The 17,792-nt window shown below is 41.3% G+C and overlaps 1 protein-coding gene across 2 annotated transcripts in view; it reads right to left on the bottom strand.

Moving 5' to 3' along the window:
- CEP120 (centrosomal protein 120) overlaps nt 1–17,792 on the bottom strand; it is a 156,424-nt gene that overhangs the window by 33,769 nt on the left and 104,863 nt on the right. Inside the window, exon 23 of one of the 2 annotated variants that reach the window (XR_014787717.1) lies at nt 12,814–14,029. The exons of the other annotated variant lie outside the window; for it this stretch is intronic. The gene's annotated coding sequence lies outside the window, so the exon portion shown is untranslated. Of the gene's footprint in view, nt 1–12,813; nt 14,030–17,792 lie in introns of those variants that run through there. 2 annotated transcript variants of the gene reach the window in all.

The raw sequence follows: 17,792 nt of genomic DNA on the forward strand, positions 1-17,792 counted from the left end.
CAAAAACTAAATGCATATTTCCTATTGTCCCTCCCCCCCTTGCTAATGACAGAATCCCAAATGACAGGTTTAATATTTATACTTGAGATCCTGATTAGCTTTGGCTATAATAATCCTTGTAAAAATACAACTGAAAATGTTTAAGTGCTCAGTCTCAGTGTCATACGATATGTGTGTGTGTTTTCAGGCCATGTTTTTAATAATGTAATGTTGTGTTATATCACAAAAAATACTACCCATGGGTTAATCTATGCTATATTGAAATCAGCAGCAAAATTCACATAGACTTCAATGGATCAAGACTTCCCTTTCAGGTGGCATGTTACACCTATTTTCTCATGTGTAAGTCCTACTGACGTCAATTCTGACAGGAGGATTGCACTGCAAGAGTGCCGGACTGTGGAATCATCCAGAACAAAATAGAATAACACATTATCACAGGCACCTCCCCCACTTATTCCCAGTGTCCCTCTCCAAGGGCCTGCACAGTTTAAAATGAAGCGATTGCAGTGAGCAGCATAGCCATTTAAAATAACCATCCCAATCATCCCAATCTTGATTGCTTGATGTACTTTCTAGCTTTATAGTTTTGATGAAGAGGCTCAACAAAGAGGTGAAGCTGCAAAATAGCATAGGGTTCCTTGATCTAAGGAACTTGAAGTCAGCAGGTCAGTTATAGTGACTGTGATTTATTGATCAATAAACACAGCTTCTCTTTTTCTTGTCACGCCAGCCTTATTTCTGCAGGCATCATGCTCTCCTTCAAAGGATCTGTGCATTGAACTTTGAGACAATGTTCAGCTACACCGTTAAAAGAACCAGTAGCTATGCCTGATATTTTACATCCCAATTAGTTTTTTTTAATAAACAGCGTTATATCTAGGCTGTAAGCCTCTACTGTGGCATATAAGAAAGAACCCCCCAAAAGTAACTAACACAGTACTTCAATGATACAATACTTTGTTAACCAACATAGCTTAGGAGCATTTAAATTATACATATATTGAGATAAAATCGTTATTTACATGGAACTACACTGTGGAGTCTTTGAATTTAGATAATCAAGAGAGCCAGGGTTGAGTCAGATGACCCTTTCTTTATAAATGAATGTTATCAATTTTTCTTTCCTATAGATGGTTCCCAAACGTATTTGCATACAATCTTGTACCCACTTACAGGAGTGCTATCTATGGGGGAGTTGACATTATTCAGCGCCCCCCATAATTACATCCCCCCCCTGGGTATTAGCTATCCCACCCAATTTTGTGTCATCGATGCATATCAAATTTGCAGATGACACAAAGTTGGGCGGGATAGCTAATACCCTGGAAGACAGAAACAAAATTCAAAGTGATCTGGATAGACTGGAGCGCTGGGCAGAAAACAACAGAATGACATTTAATAGGGATAAATGCCAAGTTCTGCACCTAGGAAAAAGAAACCAAATGCACAGTTACAAGTTGGGGGATACGTGGCTCAACAACACTACAAGCGAGAAGGATCTTGGAATTGTTGTAGATCACAACCTGAATATGAGCCAACAATGTGATGTGGCTGCAAAAAAAGCAAATGCTATTTTGGGCTGCATTAATAGAAGTATAGCTTCCAAATCATGTGGAGTGTTTTAGACCACATGGGTGATTCCTCAGGAGCCCCTGGATCTCAGGCCATCATTAAATATCAAAAAGTAACCTCAACAAATACTCTCACCCTGCTTTTTGCAATTTAAACTTGAACGTATTGAAGAGAAATACCCTGCTATGAATCTTGTCTCCCCAAACATGATGGTGGCCATGACTGCTTACTCTGCAATTGCCCAGGGAAAAAGAAACCAATTCTTTTACATTTGTACAAATTAAGTGGTCCCCCCTTGCTCACTTTTCTTTTTACTGCAGGTCATCACCCAATCAGAAGCTGCTTTAGCACCATTTCAAACAAACAACCCACCACCACCAAAACAACTGTGGGGCTTCTGCCTTCTTCTCCTTCACATGATCCCAGACAATCAGGATCACATGATGACGCCATAGCAAAAAGGTAAAAGGTAAAAGGTAAAGGTGTCCCCAACCAGTCGTGTCCGACTCTAGGGTGCGGTGCTCATCCCCGTTTCTAAGCTGAAGAGCCAGCGCTGTCCGAAGACGCTTCAGTGGTCATGTGGACGGCATGACTGAACACCGAGGTGCACGGAACACTGTTACCTTTCCCGCCGAAGCGGTACCTATTTATCTACTTGCAATTTCTTGCTTTCGAACTGCTAGGTTGGCAGAAGCTGGGACTGAAGACGGGAGCTCACTCCGTCACGCAGCACTCGAGTCTCGAACTGCTGTCCTGCCGACCTTCCAGTCTGCAGTTCAGCATCTTAACCACTAAGCCACTGCGGCACCAAATAGCTAATTATATCTGGCTACACGATAATGTCACAAAGCCAAGAGAAGTGATAGGCAATGCATATTATTATCTCTATTAATTGGCTTTGTAATGACATTATGTAGCCAATCTGATTTGGTTATGTCATATCATCACAAAGCCAATTCAGAGTGTGGCCAAGAAGCATCACTACATTCCAGTTTAATCAAGCTTTTAATGAATAGCAATTGGTGTGCTTTGGTTTTCCATTTAGATTCTGCTGGATTTTTATTGTGTTGTTTTATCCTGCTATTTTATTGATGTTTCATTGATTGTTGTTATGGTTTTGATGAATGTATATTATGTTTATTGCAAGTTGCCATAAAAACTTTTAATAGAAAGCTGGGATACAAATGCTAAAATAAGCAAATAAAATAATATATCAAATTATGTGTAAAGTTTACCTCAAATAAAAATAATGTTTCCTAGTAATGTGTGTTCAAAGACATTTGACATGGGTGTTTCCAGACAAGGCATTTATGGTACTATCCCCCTGCCTCATTCACAGAAGTTTACTGGGTATAAACAGATGATGTAAACAGATGACAGATGATGATGTTTTCTATTCCTGACCCTCCCATGCTTTCTTGCAATTCCTTTCATCTGTTCCCTTAATGCAGAAAATCTGTTAAGGAGAAAAAGACGGAACAGATACACAACGCCTTCTGATTGCTATTGCTTGGAAACCTCCATCTGGAAGCACCCTTAATCTTCATACCACATTTGAAATATAATCCTTGAAGAAATCAAAGAATCCTTGCAAATCCAAAGTATTCACTTGAAAATAGATTTTAGCACTGATGGTTTAAGAATGCAGATCAACATGATTTATATTAGAAACTTTTTATGTTGTGACTTGTACTTTGTTCTGACCTGAGTTGGATAATGGCAGGGGAAAAAATGGAACTATAAAGATGAGAGTATTTGTATATTACATTCCCATGCCAAAGCAAGCCACATAAAAATAGACCATTTGTAGTTAAAACAGAAAAGCCAGATAGCCCTCCAAATGCTACTCTTATAACAACGAAAAACTGTATGTTCAAATGGGCAAATATGGCTTTCAGATGTCAAACCTCTTTGTTATTGTTTATAATGATATAAAAGCACGATAGCAAGGGAAGCTGGCACAGTGATGCATTCCATTCTTTCTCTTTGAGTGATATTTGAATTCTCTGCCACCTATGTCACCATAAAAAGTAGAGGAAAAGCATACCTATCCATTGGCAGCCTGAGTCCATATCAATGACATAAATTATGTCCTTAATGTTCTAGCATGGTACTCTTGAGTCTCTAAATGGTCAAGGAACAACGAATAAATTATTTCTTTCCACTGCAGCTCATAGTGCCAGAAGGCAGGAGAAATTTAAACACAAACTAAGATCAACATTGTGAGTTTACTTGGCCTCCACATCTAACAGTGCTGCCATAAATTCTTAGACTTCTTATTTGGGAATTTAAGAAGGCCCTATAGACTTGGCAATTTTTATATTAAAAGGTTTCTTCTACAGAGATGATAAACTCTGGAAACCTTTAGTGTCACATTCAGTATATGGTTTATGCTGTCATCCAACAGCTTTTCAGAGAAGCCCACTGCTGGGAAGCATGTCCAGTACAATAGAGTCCAGATGTGGTTTCATCTGTATTGGTCATTTCAGTCCTAAACAGAACCCTGTGTGGAACAACTAAGCCATGCTTCCCCAGCCTGGTGCCCTCCTGTTATTCTGGACTCTAAACTTCATCAGCCTGCTATAGCCAATGGGTCAGAAACCCTGGGTGTTGTCATCCAAAACATCTGGAAGGCACCAGGTTGGGAAATGCTGCTCTACACCACGTATGGGGTTGGATCCAGGATCTGCCTTCTGCGAGAGGAAGGGTTCCACTTGCAGAAGTTCTTTCTACCCCATTCAGCAGGGTCTCATGACTCTCTGGAGCTGTTCTCATGACACAACAGTCCAGTATGGGTTATTTAACCCATGGTGAGGCTGGGTGTGTGTGGCCGCCATTTTGAATATGAAACCCCATTTTGAATATGTCATGTCATGCGAACCTGGGGCGTGTGGGTTACGTGAGGGTTAAACAACCCTCACATAACCCATGGTCTGTTTAACCCTCTCATAAACCATGCATGCCATGTTCACACGACACAACTCCTGAGCAGGGGTGGCATATGCAACCTGGCACCTGTGTTTGCCACAGCTCATCATAGCTTAAATACCTTATGATGATCCACGGTGCGTTGTCTGAACCCAGCCTCTGTATAGCATTTCCAGGGAGCTGGAGGGGCTGGGGAAGCCCACTTTCATCAGCACAGTTGATTCAACTTAAATCTGGATTCAACCCCTGGAGTTGTAGGTGATTGTCAGCACAATACTGTCAACTCATGCTTCCACCCAAAACAAAGTCTGGGGCTCGCTCTTGTGAGGATCAGACTATGCTGGTGTAATCCTTGCAACACTGAGCAGGGTGCAGCAATTACTTTGAAGAGAGGCGCTGTGCTATACATTCCAAGATGTGTTAATTGTGTGACATATTTTATTTATTTATTATTACATTTCTATCCTGCCTTTTTCCTCTTGTAAGGAACCGAAGGCAGCTTACATGATCCTCTTCTTCCATTCTATTCTCACAACAACCCTGTGAGGTAGGTTAGGCCAAAAGAGTCAGTGACTGGCCCAAAGTCACCCAGTGACCTTTATGGCTGGATGAGATCTAGAATCTCAATCTCCTGAGTCCCAGTCCAACACTCTAACCACTACAACACTCTGGCTCATTTTGAGATGCTGTCATTCACAACACCCACCGAATCCAGTTACTGGCTGTCTTCATGCACAGTATAGCTTTTGAAATGCTTTTCAGTAGCTGGCAAATAAAGGCTATTCCTTGAATAGGAATACAACTACAGCTTTCATCATTCCAGGAAAGGGCTGGATGTGAAGCTAAGCAGGTTAGTACCTGGATGGGAGACTGCCTGGGAATCAGGCTTCCTGCATTGAGCAGGGGGTTGGACTCGATGGTCTTGTAGGCCCCTTCCAGCCCTATGATTCTATGAATTATCCAGCTTGTTCTATGAATTATCTTATAAGAACAGAGAGCAAATCAAACATGAATTTGTCATATTAGTTATGTGATGCACCAATAAGACTTCCAGCAGATACCTTCTCCAACAGCCTTTGGCAAGGCAGTAGTTTTACCGTAATTACCTGGAGGGGAAGCAAACAGCCTCAATAAGGAACCCAGGTGGAAACATGAGCTCTTCCAACAGACACCTTCCCCTATAAGATTTTAGACACCCAAAACCACTTACATTCACATTTATAAAATGTTAGTTTTCCTTTGTAAGGTTCTCTTGGTTGTTCAGTAGTTTTCAAACTTTGGTCCTGCCTTTAGCCACACATGGAACAAACTTTTACTTTTTAATATCATATATACCTATCTTTCTGCTACTCTCTCTCTCTCTCTCTCTCACACACACACACACACGCGCACACCCTGTTTAGGAGCTTATATCGCAACCCCTCATGTGATTAGAATTCTATGTGGGGAGAGTGGGGGAGGTGAAGCCCATTGGCCCCCCTTGGCTGCATCTCTGTCACCTATCCCTGCAGCGCAAGCCCAAGACATTTAGTTGCCTGAGGCAAAGTACAAGATGGTGTCTCCATGTACAAAAGCCAACTGGACTGGCAGATGAATCTGCCCTCAACGCTGATGCTGGAACAGCATCCTCCAGTGCACCTGAAAACACCAAGCTAGCTAACTTAAGGGGTGAAGAGCAGGACACATGGCACACATGTTTCTCCTATAACACCTTGCTGCCACCTCCCAGCATCTGCCACCTGAGACAACTGCTTCACTCTGCCTAATGGTAGTCTTCACATGACGCCATGATCATTCAAGGCGCCTCCTGCACTACATGCCCTTTGTTCTGTTTTTAAATAGATTGCAGATAATGAGCTATCAAATTGCCCCATTGTGTTCCACTTGAGTTCCCTCCGTGAAAAGAGTACAAGTGGCAAGAAGAGGAGCGAGATCAATGAACGATAATGGTAGACTCAGATATGGGGAGAAGAAGGGGTGGGGGAAAAGGAAGCACATGGAAAAAGGAGTCATCGTGATCCTGCATTTTAAACAGAAGCAGAAAGCCCCGTTTTAAATGCAGGATTTTAGGCTGGTGTAGAGATGCCCTCACCTTCTCACCTTCTTTTTAAAAACAAATCACCAAACAAAAATTCTGATGATGCCACTGGTTGCAACTCACTTTAGATCAGGACCCAGTCCACTGATCATTCCTGCAGTGGCAACACCCCTTCGAAAAATATTGGCGTGGGCACAGAAGAAAAGTGCATTTTGGGGGAAGGTGAATTATATGAAAAAGGTTATGTATTACATTTCAGTGCTGCCCTGAAGCTGAAGCTGTCTGGGTAATCACAAAAACTGAAAACCATAAAACACAATAACACAATAAAACACAATATAAAAACCTTTAAAAGTTTGAAACAACAGAACAAAACCAAAGTAAAAACCACAGTAAAAGCCGGTAGCAGTGAGAAGAGCTAAAAATATAAAAACAGTTTTTTAAAAAAACCCTGAAGGACTTAAAAGCTGGGGAGAATAAAAAGTTCTTCATTTGGTGCTCAAAAGACCACAATGTATGTACCAGGTGAGACTCTCTGGGGAGGGCATTCCACCACTGAAAAGTCCCTCAAAGGAGGAATGTCTTTCCTTCAAGTAACCACAGAGGTCCAGCAATGTGTGGAGCGAGCTATTTGTCCAGGAAGGTGTTTGCCCCCTTCTGGTCCTGCCTATGCATTCCTGCCTTGCACTGCATGGATCCCAAAATACTTAATTCTGTTAAGTCACATGAAGGTGTCTGCTGAAACCTCTGATGAAGCATGGGAAGTAAGGAGTTTTCCAGGGCAAATGTAACTTCGTAGAACTTCTATGCTGAATAGTCCCACAGTCAGTTTAATGGGGCTTCAGTACATACATCTAAGCATGACTCATTTTTCATTTCTGTAATGAAGCTGAGCTTTAAACTGTAAATAAACAAATCTGATTGAGAATCAGTTAATAGAATTATTTGGTTTTTTCCACTTCTCAAATTGTTCTTTCCAGCAAATTGACAACCAAAATAACCAAGATTAGGACACTTTGCTACAAACACTACATCACTCAGTCCTGAAACCCAGAATGGTTTGTGTGGATCCTAGCCGTGTACTTCATCTTTGTCAGGAACATTGTTCTCAAATAACCCCACTCCCTCAAAAGGTTATTCTAATGTTATTGCTAAAATTCAGCAAATAATCAATTGGTGAGAATCAACTGCCTTATTTATATCGTTAATACATTTTTGCATCAAGGGTTGTCATGCTTGTTCAACTGCTCAGAACGTTTAAAATATTAGGGTGCTACGTTTTTTTCTGATTAAAAGCAAGATGTAAATATGCATGTGAACTTTTCTTTAATTCTCAACCCATGGTTCACACTTAGAAAAATTATGAAATGCAGTGGTCTGTTTTTTTACTAACCATTCACAGAGAGCATTTGGGGGAAAATGGATTAAACCAAGTCGAAAGGACAAATATTGAAGGAAAATAAATTTGTATGGACATAGAAAGAACTGGGACCCAGCACATTCCCAAACCAGAACCTAGTTAACAGGAATCGGTTAGATTTAATAAATAAACTAACTTTGATAATCCAAATTCTGTGTTCCAACTGGTGTTTTTTTTAATTAGTATGGGCTTTGACCTTTAAAGCCCTAATGTGTCTGGAATCACAGTATCTCAAGATTTGCCATTCACCACAAGAGCCTACCTGATAATTTAATTGCTCTTCTGAGGCCTGTTTTGGATTCCTCTCATATAATACAGTGGGGTGGCACTTGGGGTGGCGGGATCACCTAAGACAGAGCCCTTTCAGTTGTGGCACCCAGGACTTGGAACAGCCATGGTTTCCCATAAAGTCTGAAGCAGGCCTAGCTCTGTCTTATTTCCCTTCTTATATTTCTTATAGATCTGTTACTAAAAGCATTTTTTTTAAAAAAGATACATTTTTCATGTTAGTTTTAAAATAGCTTGTTGTTGTTTATTCGGTCAGTCGCTTCCGCCTCTTCGTGACTTCATGGACCAGCCCACGCCAGATCTTCCTGTTGGCCATTGCCACCTCCAGCTCCCCCAAGGTCGAGCCCGTCACCTCCAGAATATCATCCATCCACCTTGCCCTTGGTCGGCCCCTCTTCCTTTGGCCTTCCACTTTCCCTAGCATCAGCATCTTCTCCAGGGTATTCTGTCTTCTCATGATGTGGCCAAAGTACTTCAGTTTTGCCTTTCATATCATTCCCTCAAGTGAGCAGTCTGGCTTGATTTCCTGGAGGATGGACTGGCTTGATCTTCTTGCAGTCCAAGGCACTCTCAGAATTTTCCTCCAGCACCACAGTTCAAAAGCATCTATCTTCCTTCGCTCAGCCTTCCTTATAGTCCAGCTCTTGCAGCCATAGGTTACTACGGGGAAGACCATTGCTTGAACTATGCGGACCTTTGTTGTCAGTGTGATGTCTCTGCTCTTCACTATTTTATCAAGATTTGTCATTGCTGTCCTCCCAAGAAGTAAATGTCTTCTGATTTCCTGGCTGCAGTCAGCATCTGCAGTAATCTTTGCGCCTAGAAAGACAAAGTCTGTCACTGCCTCCACGTTTTCTCCCTCTATTTGCCAGTTATCAATCAAGCTGGTTGCCATAATCTTGGTTTTTTTGAGGTTTAATTGCAACCCAGCTTTTGCACTTTCTTCTTTCACCTTCGTCATGAGGTTCCTCAGCTCCTCCTCGCTTTCAGCCATCAAAGTGGTATCATCTGCATATCGGAGATTGTTAATGTTTCTTCCAGTGATTTTAACTCCAGCCTTGGCTTCATCAAGTCCAGCATGTCGCATGATGTGTTCAGCATAGAGGTTGAATAGGTAGGGTGAGAGTATACAACCCTGCTGTACTCCTTTCCCAATCTTAAACCAGTCTGTTGTTCCATGGTCTGTTCTTACCGTTGCCACTTGGTCGTTATACAGATTCCTCAGGAGGCAGACAAGATCACTTGGTATCCCCATACCACCAAGAACTCGCCACAATTTGTTATGATCCACACAGTCAAAGGCTTTAGAATAGTCAATAAAACAGAAATAGAAGTTTTTCTGAAACTCCTTGGCTTTCTCCATTATCCAGCGGATATTGGCAATTTGGTCTGCCTTTTCTAAACCCAGCTTGTACATCTGGCAATTCTCATTCCATGAATTGCTGGAGTCTACTTTGCAAGATCTTGAGCATTACCTTACTGGCATGTGAAATAAGTGCCACTGTATGGTAGTTTGAACATTCTTTGGTGCTTCCCTTTTTTGGTATGGGGATATAAGTTGATTTTTTCCAATCTGTTGGCCATACTTGTGTTTTCCAAATTTGCTGGCATATTTGCATCACCCTGACAGCATCATCTTGCAAGATTTTAAATAGTTCAGCTGGGATACCGTCATCTCCTGCTGCCTTGTTATTAGCAATGCTTCTTAAGGCCCATTCAACCTCACTCTTCAGGATGTCTGGCTCTAGCTCACTGACCATACCGTCAAATCTATCCCCGATATTATCCTTCCTATTCAGATCTTCCGTATATTCTTGCCACCTTTTCTTGATCTCTTCTGCTTCTGTTAGGTCCTTGCCATCTTTGTTTTTGATCACACCCATTTTTGCCTGGAATTTACCTCCGATGTTTCTAATTTTCTGGAAGAGGTCTCTTGTCCTTCCTATTCTATTATCTTCTTCCGCTTCTGCACATTGCTTGTTTAAAAATAATTCCTTATCTCTTCTGGCTAACCTCTGGAATTTTGCATTTAATTGGGCATATCTCCCCCTATCACTGTTGCCTTTGGCTTTCCTTCTTTCTTAGGCTGCTTCCAGTGTCTCAGCAGACAGCCATCTTGCCTTCTTGGTTTTCCTTTTCTTTGGGACGTTTTTTGTTGCCGCCTCCTGAACAATGTTGTGAACTTCTGTCCATAGTTCTTCCGGGACCCTATCTACTAAATCTAGTCCCTTAAATCTATTCTTCACCTCCACTGCATATTCATTAGGAATATTAGTGAGCTCATATCAAACTGATCTGTGGGTCTTCCCTATTCTCTTTAGTCTGATTCTAAATTGTGCAATAAGAAGTTCGTGATCTGAACTACAATCAGCTCCAGGTCTTGTTTTTACCAACTGCATAGATGTCCGCCACCTTTGGCTACAAAGGATGTAGTCAATCTGATTTCAGTGTCGACCGTCTGGTGAAGTCCATGTATAAAGTCGTCTCTTGGGTTGTTGGAAGAGAGTGTTTGTTATGCACAGTGAGTTGTCTTGGCAAAATTCTATCAGCCTATGTCCTGCTTCATTTTGCTCTCCCAGACCATGCTTGCCTGTAATTCCAGGTGTTGTTTGACTACCCACCTTAGCATTCCAGTCTCCTGTAATGAAAATAACATATTTTTTTGGCGTACTGTCCAGTAGGTGCTGCAGATCCTCATAGAACTGATCTACTTCTGCTTCTTCAGCATCTGTGGTTGGGGTGTATATTTGGATCACTATGATGTTAAATGGCTTACCCTGAATTTGAATTGAGATCATTCTGTCATTTTTTGGGTTGTATCCAAGCACTGCTTTAGCCACTTTATTATTAATTATGAAGGCTACTCCATTTCTTCTGTGGTCCTCTTGTCCACAGTAGTAGATCTGGTGGTCATTTGATGTGAAGTGGCCCATTCCAGTCCATTTCAGTTCACTGACCCCCAAAATGTCTATATTTAATCTTGACATCTCCCCAATAACCACATCCAATTTGCCCTGGCTCATAGATCTTACATTTCAGGTTCCTATGGTGTGCTGATCTTTAGAACATTGGATTCGTCGTTCACCACCAGCACCGTCGGCTGCTAGCTGTCCTTTCAGCTTTGAGCTAGCTGCGTCATCACATCTCGGGCTAGTTGAACTTATCCTCTGTTCCTCCCCAGTAGCATTTTGACCATCTTCCGACTTGGGAGTCCCATCTTCTAATGGTATACCAACGTATCTCTGGTTGTACTGATCCATTTAGTTTTCATGGCAAGAATACTGGGGTGGGTTGCCGTTTCCTTCCCCAGGGATCGTATTTAGTCTGACCTCTCTGCCATGACCTTCCCATCTTGGGTGTCCCTTCACAGTTTAGCTCATGACGTCATTGAGGTGCTCAAGCTCCAGCACCACGACAAGGTAACGATCTCCTTTGCTGAAGTTAAATTTTGCAAAATATGCCTAATTTGACTCTTTGCAAAAGAAAATGGCTCTGCTATGCATAAGATTAAGTAATACCAGATGTGGTACAGAAATTAATTCTAGCTGCTACTGACATTTTTTATACTCTATTTCCTTTCAAAGCACCCGTAAACAGATAAGTGTCGGGAATGGATTTAGATTGCCGAAAGAGCAAAGCTAATCAGGATAGTTTAAAAAAGCACCCTCTTGTTAAGAAAGCAGGGTTCACCAACAAATTTTTATAATCAGGAACATTTCTGTAGATGGAATTATGTGTGTATGAGTATGTGACAAGCCCTATTTCCAACTCTGACCTGAAAAATAGGACACTTATTGCAAATATCTGAGTTCGCTATGCCATTATGCAAGAAATATTATATTAACTTTTTTTGTAAACAACTTTGAGTTTATTTTATAAAGAAATAAGAGATTGGTCTAACTTTGAAGCAATAATATAAAATGGGGTACATAAGGGAACTCTAAGTCAATTTTATAAAATTATAGTTAACCTTAATATGATAAGGAACTTCTACTTAACTAAATGGGAAAATGATTTAGGAAGGTAAATTACTCAAGACGTTTGGGATCAGGTTAGAGAACATAACCCAAAGAGTACACTCCTCATGAATTTTAAAGATAACTTCTATAAATTACTCTTAGATGGTACTTAACACAATTCAGGCTTAGTAAAATCTACAGGAAGCTAGACGATAAGTGTTGGAGAAGTGGTGCCAGTGGAGCAAATACATACCATGGTTTTTGGTCCTGCCCCCAAATAGTAAAGTTTTGGAGGATGGTAAAGGATGAAATTATGAAAACAGTAGATGTTGAGCTCTCTTTGGACCCACTGATATTTTTTATTTGAATATGTTGAAGATATAGTTCCAATTGATGACTATTCACTTACTGACTATTCACTTACCGACGGCTGCCTGTATGGCAATAAGCCATAGGTGGATGACAGTTAATCCTACAAAAATGGATAATTGGTGTATGAGGGTTTGGGATATGGCCTGAATGATTAAATTTACTAATATGATTAGAGCCAGAGAGGGAGAATCAGTAAAAAAAAAAATTATAGAAAAATGGAGTTTCTTTGTTTTATATTGGAATGATAAAGTTCAGGATTCAGTACAACTTTATTTAATATAGGGACAATTTAACTGGTATGAGTTTGATTATGTTTACAACTCTTTGTTATCATTTGTATTTATGAATCAATGTAAAATGAAATGCTTTCCTTTGTTTATCAACCTGGAGTTTCTTCTGTATTAACAAAAGAATAAATAAAATTACAAAAAGGAAAAAAAAACCCACAGTTTTCTCTGGGTAGATAGATACAAACAAGCAAACAAATATAAAAACAAAGAAGCAATTTCCATGATCACAGTGAATTTAAAAACACTGACTGCAAAAAATGCATCCATTAGGGGCTGATTCATACAACACACTACTCTACATGAAGTCTGCACCTTGGGACATGATTTCTGTATGAGGCAACATTTGGAATGGATTGTGTGGGAATGGTTAATCTATTTTAGCCTATGTCAATGGCCATGCTGGCTGGGCATGATGCAAATTATAGTCCAAAACATCTGGAAGGCACCAGGAAGGGGGAAAATGATCTATGTGATCTGACCCTCAGTGTTTGGAAATGGACTGAAGGCATGTTGTTATGGAGACACTCAGCTATAAGAAGTTAACCACACCTTTCTGAGAACTATCTATCTATCTATTTATCTATCTATCGATATGTCTATGGGAAATGTATTAGTAAGTATGAGCTTTTACTAAGAAGTTCGAATGCAACTTTAAAACTTCAAATATCACAGCTGCACTCATTCTGCACTTGTCCTATGAGGGCAAGTTTCTTTAGCTGACTAATGTTCATAAGTTGGATTCCTCCCATGAGAGACAAACAAACATATGAAAAGTCACTGCCCACTACTGTCAAAAATAGATGTTTAAACACTCAGCATATCCATGGCTGACTTGTGAGTAGCTATCCTAAAAGTGCCTTCCTGTAACATTCCTGTAATAAACAATAGCACAGGAACTGGTGTGAACTTGCTGCATTTTCTGGATATCTGCCCCATGCCATTGTAGTTCAGTATAAATGGTACTTCCATTTGTCCAGCATTCTAATTATGTAAATATTTTCAACATATTCCCTACTCTGTAACATACATCTTCACCTAATAATTCCCAAATGGTGGATCTGGATCCACTTGGATGTCAAGGGTCTCCAGGCTGTCAATTTGGGATTTGTAGATGGAGCAGTCCAAAGATTTCAAGGAGGTTTCACTTCCAGGACAGAGGCTGCAAATGACAGGGGGATTCCAAGATGGAAGAAAGTTCCAATAGTGAGTACATTAGTAAAACATTTGAGCTCTTCAGAAGACAAATAGATAAATGTATTTTATGAAATGCAGGTATATGATACTCCAGAGTTGTTAGGACTATTCCATTGATCATGTTAAGTATTTTTAAACCTCCCCCCTCCCCCACACACAATTGAACAAGGCATTATTTATTTATTTATTTATTGCATTTATACCCCGCCTTTCTCCCTCTCGCAAGGAACTCAAGGCGGCTTACATTATCCTCCTCCTCACCGTTGTATCCTCACAACAACAACCCTGTGAGGTAGGTTGGGCTGAGAGTCTGTGACTGGCCCAAAGTCACCCAGTGAGCTTCCATGGCCAAGTGGGGACTAGAACCCGGATCTCCCGGCTCCCAGTCCGTCACTCTCACCACTACACTACACTGGCTCTCTTATTAGACAGTTATCTATTATTAGACAGACATCTATTGGTCTAACTAGTTTAAGACATTCTTACGCATTTCCTATCTTCCTATTTTCTATCTCACAGTATGTTGCTGTATAAATATCAAAAGTAATATTCTTGGAATGAATTGTGGAGTCAGTTTTCCATTGGGCCAGCATGACATAATCTTGCAGTACACAATATCCTGATCAGGAATCCTCAATTCATGGCAAGTACTAATGATCAAGGTATTCTTTGGGGTTTGTCTTTAAGAAAGTAATTCATCCATTCCTTAAGAAAGTGCCAAAGGATAATTTTGCATAGTCACAATGATGGGTTAAATGAAATACATAAGGTTGTGGTACACACACACACACATACGCACACACACGCACACACACACACACACACTGTTCAGTGTGGCCAGAAATAGCCACATTCTTCCTGCAGATAGACCAGCTCAGGAAAGAAAGCCAAGATGGAGCTGCTACTGAGAGCTCCATTAAATTGGTTTTCTGTTTTTCTTTACACACACTGCTTCTTCTTATCCGGTCTCTACCTTGGTTGCCAACATTACTGGTCAAATTAGCAACCAATTCCACAAATCCCCAGTTTTCAATATTTGGCAGTTTGAAGTCTGTGGTTGTTCCTTGGAAGGGACAATGGCATGAAACTGTACTGCTGTTACTGCAACAAAGAAGATATTTTGTAGCTCTGGGACAAGTGGGGGGTCTAGAGTTCCATGCTATTAAGAACCAAATGATGTGCTTAGAATAAATTATGCAAATTGAGCAATTTTGCTTTTACTTAGCATGCATAATTCAATATGCAGGGTTAAAGGGGTTTTGGCTGGAATTAGGGATATGAAGAGAGAGAAGAGGTGTCTGAAGCCCTAGGAGGATATGAGCTATGAAAGGAGAAGGCAAGGACTTGGGGGCCACAGGGAAGAACAGAGCGTAGTATGAATAGCATTGGTTCTGACTTCTGATCCCAGATAGCTTTACCCAGCTGTCCTCTCTGGATTGATTTTAGCAGCCTACTTAGACTGCTCATAATTTATATTAACTGCATTAATTAATTTTATTAATTATTTTATTTAGTAGTTCTATGTCTGACTTTTCCCCATCAATGAACTCAAGGCAGCAGGGGGTTCCCAAGTAGTCTCCCATCCAGGCACTGACCAGACCAAAACCTGCTTAACTTCAGCAAGGTGGCTGCATCGTACTGTGGAAACATTCATCAGCAGACTTCTGAGAACTTTACAGAATATAAAAGCACCATTTTAAAATAGAAAACTAAGAACAGACCAACCAATCCTCCCCTCCCAGATCATTTAAGTAAACAGGTTATGCACTATGGTTAAAAACAAACCCAAACAAATTTATTTTTCTGTATTTAAAAATATTTCTGGGCGCCAATCTTCACGGAAACGCATAGAGAAGTGTTTTCAGCTCTTCTCCACTTTTTCCTGAAATCGGCTTTGGTCTGTCATGAAGCAAGAAAAGCCGAATATGTGCTGCCTAAAACCCGGCTTTGATTGCATCATGAAAACCTCATAGGTGCTGCTCAGCGAATGAGAGAGTTGTTCCCCACCCTGTCCCCATTTTCCCCCCCCTTCCAGACTGCATTAGTTAGCCTTTTTCATTCAAAAATACTAGCTTCTGATTCAGTCATTCTCAGTCACATCCCCGGTTCCTTCATTCACAATCCCGCAATGGTGGTGTTTGGACCCTTTGACAGACCACATTAACCTTCTTCATTCAGAAATACTAGCGTCCCCGGTTCCTTCATTCACAGCCACAGTGTTTTGCCCCTTTGACAGAGTGCATGAACCTTCTTCATCCAGAAATACTAGCCAGTTTCTCTTGTTGTGTGTGTGTGATTTTCCTGCTTGTGTGTGTGTGTGGGGGGGACGACGACGCTTTCCTGCAGAAACAAGAGCTTGGGGCAGAGGAAGCAGAGGTGGCAGCAGCTGCAGCAGTAATAATAATGATCATTATAACAGACACTGTTGTGACAGCACCCCTAGGCCCAGATGAAGTAAAGCTCAGTTCGGCTATCCCTACTTCCAAGTAAGCATGACTACCCATGAATGAATATTTAAAGGGAGAGGCAGCTATTCAGCAGTTTTAAGAAAAAGGGCTGGCAAAGGACTTCTCCTGACCCGCTGCTCCCGTAGGCAAAGTGCAATTGAGGGCAATGAGTGACTTCTGCATAGCCATCTAGCCCTCTGGTCTCCCCACCTTCTCACCCCATGTGACTCTCCCTTCCGCCAATTAGCGTTGCTTCCACCAGCCCTCAGCGAAGCCAGCTGAAGTCACACAGACTGCCAAACTGCACTGAAGCTGCTGTGATGGGAAAAAGCCATCACAAAATGAGTACAAAAAACATGGATTTAGGGCAAGCAACACCGCACTAGCTATGTGTGTCATCTGACATGATTGACTTGGGGGAGTAGTAGAACTAGAGTAAAAGCCATGTGTAGATACCATCCAAGCTGCCTTTCAGTGCAGAAGCCCTCCCAAGGCAGCTTAGAACATTCAAATTAATAAGGTAAGATATAATAATAAGTCAGCAACCATTCATAAAACAACAAACACAAACAGCATTACTAAAAACCAACAATATGAATACAGCTACTGAGCAGAACAGTCCAATAAAATATAATCAGGTGAAGGCCAGAGTAAACAAGTTAGGTCTTCAGGACCTTCCTAAAAGTCTGCAATGATGGGCCCTGATGGACCCCCAATGGCAACCCACTCCAGTGGTGTGGAGCCACTGCAGAAAAGGCCCTCTCTCATGTACTTGCTCACATAGCTGTCCTCAAAGCTGGGCAAGTGAGAAGGGCCTCTGCTGCTGAAATTAAAGTGTGGGCAAGCTGATATGGCTGAAGGTGGTCCCTCACATTGTTTGAGTGCCAAGACAATGCAGTATCCCCAGAACAGACATATAACACTGCGGACACTTGGACCTTGATGACAACTTCACAATTATTATACCAAAAGCTATCATCTAGAAAGGCTGTAAGGTTACAGTCTTATGATCCAAGGGAAGGGTGACCCAGGAGCCATATGTTTGTTTAGAACTCCCCCTTGGAGGGCCAGGAGAGAGGGGTCTAACCTTAGAGGGAAAGAACAGACTTTGGATGCTCCCTCCCAGTCCTTGTGGAAACTTCCACCAACCTTGCCAGTCAGGCATTGGTAAAGGCAAAAAAGGGTACAAATTGTAGGGGTGGACGAAAGTCCCTTACCTGTCGTCGAAGGACGTTCGCGGTGGGGGGGAGGGGCTTCGCTGCTCCCCCCGCGAAGTTCAGG

This window comes from Heloderma suspectum, chromosome 2 (assembly GCF_057233095.1).
Source record: "Heloderma suspectum isolate Gila_16-S chromosome 2, 16-S_ref, whole genome shotgun sequence".
Classification (NCBI taxonomy): Eukaryota; Metazoa; Chordata; class Lepidosauria; order Squamata; family Helodermatidae; genus Heloderma; species Heloderma suspectum.